Raw genomic sequence first — 6000 nt, 5'->3', positions numbered from 1 at the left:
GATCCAGGCTACTGTCCATTTTCAATTAAATTGTATTTAATAAAAAAAAGCAACTTGACCTTTTGGAATACCACATAATAGGTTTAAAAACTTAAGCAGCTTTGGTTTTTTCCCCTGGAATAGATAACTAACAAATAGAAATAAGCACCCCTTATTGCAGTATGTCACCAAGGATCAGCTTTGGATCCACTGGCTATGTCTTGCGATGATAATAACACCTGAAAAAAAATCAACTGCAAAAGAGTACAGATTTGTGTGTCTCTATAGCCTTGGAGCTTCCTGTTAGCATTTGTTTACTAGCAGAACATAGAAGCGACAAAAGAAAAAGAATGGGTGTGATCAAACAGCAGAACATTGAGAAGGCTCCCAAAAGGCTCACCCTTTTACCTGACAACAGTATGCAAGAGGGAAATGATGAAAAGCCTTTCTAAAGGTAATGAGCAGATCACTGCCAGAGCTGGCAACAGAACATGCATCTTTTAAGTGGTCAATGCTATTTATTTCTCCTTAATTCCAACTCTGATTGAAATATCTATTATTTTAAGACTCTCATGACGTCCCTGAAAAGCAATGAAACAGCCAAAAAGATTTTAACATCAGCATAATTTTCCTCTACTTTAGATTACAGGGATTATTTTTGTTTACCTGTGGTGACAGCAGTTGTCAGCCAGTATAGTTCTGCACATGGTCCAAAAGGAGAACGGAATTAGTAGCAAGCCATTAGATAGCTCCTAAGCAGTGCTCAGGAACTTTTAGCTGCTACATGAGATTTCATAAGACTGTATAGAAGACAGGAGAAGCTTTTACTGGAATATATCAGCAGTTCTGGGAAAGCTGAGAGAAAAAAAAAATCATGTCCCTCCAGCATGTGCTGGCCGTGTTGTTGAAAACCTCTCAGGTCTCTTAAGTTGATGGATTGTGTTGAACAGCTGGCTCACTAAAGTGCACTATTCTTTGTAACAATAAATATCAGTAATTCATGTGCCCCAACATTTAGGAATAATACTTTTCTCCAGATTGAATGTCACTGTGGCCTTGTGTAAGCGAAGTGACAAAGCACTACCATATTTCGAGAGCTCAGAAACAATCCCATAGGGAGTATGCTTGTTCATCACCAAATGAGATGAAAGCATAAAACAAAACCAAATATAACAACAAAACTCTGAAAATAACATAAAACTAAGTACACTAAGTACAATAGCCTAAACAAATGGTACACAGCATCTCTGCAGACTGAGGTCAGAGGTGATTTTAGTTTATGTAATTGATTATTAGAGACTTTAAGTGTCCTTGACCTATATCAATAGAACTATTCCCTCATCTAAAAGTATAAATGGGCACCTACCACTCTCCAGCTAGGAATTCATCTGGCAGAAGCAAGAAAACTACCCTTATTTCAGGTATAAATAATTTTTTCCTTAATGACAGGTTCTTCAGTGAAAGTCAATCCACTCTTTTTGGAAGTACACTTCCTTCAAACAGTCCCCCACATGTAGACAAAAAGCTACTAAGGAAAAAAGGAACAAAATTAAACCTTTTAAAAGAGTATATTGTGGACACTAAGGAATATTTATAGAGCATCCTCCTGGGCCCTGGATAATCAGAAGCCTAGCTTCAAATATTCTAACTTAGGTATTTGGAAATACAATTCTATTTTGTTGCTGACAGAGGAACATTTGGACTCTTGGATAAAGTTAGCTTTTGTGAATGCTAATTCTCCTGTCCCACCTACCTTCGAAACACAGACCTTTAAAACCCTGGTGTGGATAGTTTTCCGAGTTTAAACCAAAAATATTTGTGGATAGTTCAGCTGGACTGCCAAAGGCATCAGGAGGAACAAGACAAGCTATTCTTTGTCATTCTTCTCAAGTATTCTCTCATGAGCAAAAAAAACAGATGTATCCAGACGCCATATAGCAGCCACCTGACACTAATTACATCCAGGATAGATAGAAGATGCAATTCATAAGTGAAGGTAATTAGGGATTTCAAAGACTTACCAGATAATATAGTGAGGTTTTGTCACTAGAAGTCTTGAAACAAAACATAATGTCATTTTAAAATCTGTGTTTCTTCTCTCAATAAGAATCTATGCTGGAATTATGGAGTTCAGTTCCCAGTCTGGCTTGTACAGGAGGTCAAATGAGACAAATAATGGTCTCTTCTAGCCTCTAAATCAGTGAATAAAGAAAGAGCAAATATCTCCATGACTAGACAAAACAATAGGTCGATCATAATAAAAATGAAGGATCAAAAGAATGAAAAAGTTGGGTTTGCCTACTAACATTCAGAAGTGTGACAAAAATAAGCATTTGAAGTAATAATCATTGTAAATTATTTAAAAAGCAAAAGAAAAATATAAACAACAATAAAGCCAAAAACTTCTACCAACACTTGGCCATCTGCTTCAACCCCAGGAAGGGCATTGCTTTCTGTGTGTTTTATTGTTTTGTTTGATTTGTCCTAAAGGTCACAAAGCAAGTTTACCTTCTCTTCTGCACAAGGCCATTGGACACCTTAATAGATTTTATTATAAGGGCCATTTCTCTGACATTCAGTTGACATTTGACTGTTCATGACTTCTCCTGAAGTGACAGAAAATATGTGCAAATCTACTTAGGAATACATGATGTGTTGTAGAGGGCAGGAAAAAATTTCAGATGGAAGCAACATCAGAATCATCTTTGACATGACTGTTTTCACATGTTTTAAGTGTTACAAAACACAAGACTGAAAGAAGCACTACTCTAACTCTTCTTCAATACTCAAGACAGTAAATCAATAATGGGATTTTTAATGTAGTGGTTTGACCAGAAAAGTGACTATGGAGCAAAGTGAGAAAGGGATTTACCTAAATACATTCAAAAGTGCACAACAGACTTGGGTGACTGGCTCCACTTGTTTTATCTTCACTGCACATACAAATTAAGTGATAGGTAAAATGAAACAAAAGGAGTCCTACCTAAGTGTTTAATTGCAAAACGTATACTTCCCCCAGAAAAAACAACTTACTGGAAAAACTTCATCACATCATGATTTGTACATCATTGCCTACCCTTTGCTGAAGAAACATTGGTTGTCACTCACCTGAAGGAATTCTTCTCCTTTTCAGAGCACTTGAGGATACCAACTCCCAAAATTACTCAGTAGTTTGGAAGATGATAATTGACAGTTTGGGCCACAAGCCCTGCAAAGGACTTGCCATTTTCCTTGGATTCCTGGCTTCCTTACCAAGTAAATCACCTTGAAACTCTCAGATTTCTTTCAATTCACCTTAAACAAATCTAAAAATAAAAGCCATAAAATTTATTTCTGCAAAGCAAAACATTATGTTCTCAATTATGATACTTAAAACACACTTTAAAATGTAAAGCATAAAATAAATAAATTAATATTTGAGACAAACCTGACGTAAATGTTCTTCCTTCCCTTAGACACATTCAGTGGAAGTTTAGCACCTTCTAAAGAAAGCTAAAGACAAGAGTTTCAGCACTCACAGATCCATCAGAAGCAGTCTGCGAACTACAAACTGAGAAACATCACTTGGAAGAATTGTCTTTTAGAAGGGGACCTCTTTGAGCCTTTATTCAGGAATAGAAGTTAAAAGGGCAGTAGCTCAGTAGCATTCATTCTCTGAAACATTTTTATTTCCAGATGACCTAGAAGCTAGCAATCTATCCTTCATAAATATGCATTTTTAACTTTTAATATTACTTTAATTTTCTTGAAGACTATTCTTGTCATACTAATAACACTGATGACAGAGCCGGCCCTCAGAAAGCTCCCTGTTCTCTATTAGTTCAGGGAGTACAGCTGTCTCCAAACTCAAGGGATACCCAGACTGCACAAATTACTTTCATATTAATGTTTAAGTACTTGAAGAATGCTAAGTGATGTATTAACTACTCAAACATACTCACATGTCTAACTCTGTCAAACACCATTCTCAAACTAAACTCTTAGTCTTTGCAAACCAAGTATTCCCCTCCCTTTAAAACTTAAATCCACTGATCTCAAAGCACTCCTAGCAGATTAATCTTCATAAAGAACACAGTGGAGCTTTCATTTTCTCTCACAAGACCAAACAGTGCTATTTCCTATTCTTCTAAGAGCCACAAAATGCACACTCAACTCAATCATCTCCTCTGGGGAATTAAAACCCACAACACTTACTTCTCTGGAGAATCTTCTAACTAATGAGATTTATCTGACCAGCTAAGAGCAAGGGCATGAATCAACAAAGAGCAAGGACATAAATCAATAGCCTAATAAGTTAGGACTCCTGCTCCTGTGCCTGGATTCTAGTAAATAAGAACACGCCCTCAGCCTCTGGGGGAAAACACAAAAATTTCTGAAGTTAAAAAGAAAAATAAAATCCACCTTTCCCAGCTGAATACTCCTACCAGTATTAGTGAGAGTCACACACCCTGAGATTCTCACCATTATCAGTTAAAATTTTCCTTACTTCAGTTTGAAACAGCTGAGGAAACAAGGGACAAAGAACCCTCCAACAACACTACGGGGGCTGCCATGGTCACTGTCGTACTCCTTGTGCCACCTCCTGCTTCTGGCTTCCTGCTGAGGTGGTGGAAGGGAGGACAGCATAAACCAGTACCAATCTGAAGCACGGATGCAGAAGCAGTAGTTCCTTAGATGTCATCACAGCTCTCAGTTTCTGTGCTGCAACTTGCTCTTCTGGAAAGGCGGATTGGGAGAACCAACGGCTCAGCCCCTGCAAACATAGCTAAAGGCATAAACCTACTTCCTGATCAATACAACTTTGATGATTGTTAACTATGATCAATCCCATTCTCCCCTCAGGTACCTGTTGACAAACCAGATTTTCAGAGAATATAGCTTGCCAAATTTATTACGGAACAGTATTGCCCTCCTGTGGCCAAAGACTATTCCAAAGAAACGACTCCTATGAGGGTTCCTCTGTATTTATTTACTTGTTTGTTTGTTTCTCATGCACAGCCTCCAACCCACCCTTCTGAAAGGAACTGACAGCTGGGAGACTCATCTGCAAGCCCCTCCAAACCCTAGACCCAAAGCTGGTTTGGGCATATTAAGGCATAGCAGCTGAACAGAAAAGTAGGCAGTAGACATGATCCCAGTCCCTCTGGCTCCTCACATTTCTCCTGACAATGCTCTTAACATCAGAAATTATTATTATCTGTATTCATCTTCAGTGGTGATGTTTGATAGTGACAGCATTTCTTTCTGTGAACCACCATTAATCGGTCCTCTTCTACCTTAGATTTACTGCCTTTTTAATAATCCAAAAGTAGAATGTGCCCACTCTCAGAGTAAGAGACAATCCTCTATTCCTCCCCTAGGAGAAAGCATGGACCTTTCAGACCTCACCCAAATCCATGTCAGTAAACCAATTTTCTCTGATTTAAAAGTCTTTTGGAGCAGGTCCTGAGTGAATTAGCAAACATAATGTATGAGTTTGCAGACACACAGCAATAACAGAGGCTACCATAGGACTGACACACAGCTCCCCACGGGAAACCCAAGTGCCCAGGCAACAGAATTGATGTACAAAGCAGATGAGATCATCCCACCCTTGAATACATAAAATTCTCTCAGAAATCCCCATAACTTAGCCAAACAGTACAGCTTAACCAACAAAATTACAACTTTTTCTTGGGCGAAATACTTGGAGATAATAAAAACCTCTTAAATATTGATCAGTCACACATCCTGAGAAAACACTGTTGCAATAAAGGATTTATATAAATGACAGGGAAAATGTAGCTTAAAGCAGTCTAAATTCTTCACCATTATGTCAAAGTGTTGTTGAAAACCAAGATACAGTTTCTGTGGAGATTAACTGCACTTTACATATTTCATGGAATGTGCTTGGCCACATCTATTGTACCTGCCAACAGTCAGTTAATATGACTCAGCTTTTCTGCCCAGCTGACAAAGGCTGAAGAAATAAGCATGATCAGCTCCATCTTCCTTTTCTGATTGCCAGCCACACAGTACAAT

Source organism: Corvus hawaiiensis, chromosome 5 (assembly GCF_020740725.1).
Source record: "Corvus hawaiiensis isolate bCorHaw1 chromosome 5, bCorHaw1.pri.cur, whole genome shotgun sequence".
Taxonomy (NCBI): Eukaryota; Metazoa; Chordata; class Aves; order Passeriformes; family Corvidae; genus Corvus; species Corvus hawaiiensis.
The sequence above is the reverse complement of the archived record's forward strand: the minus strand, read 5'-3'. Positions refer to the sequence as shown.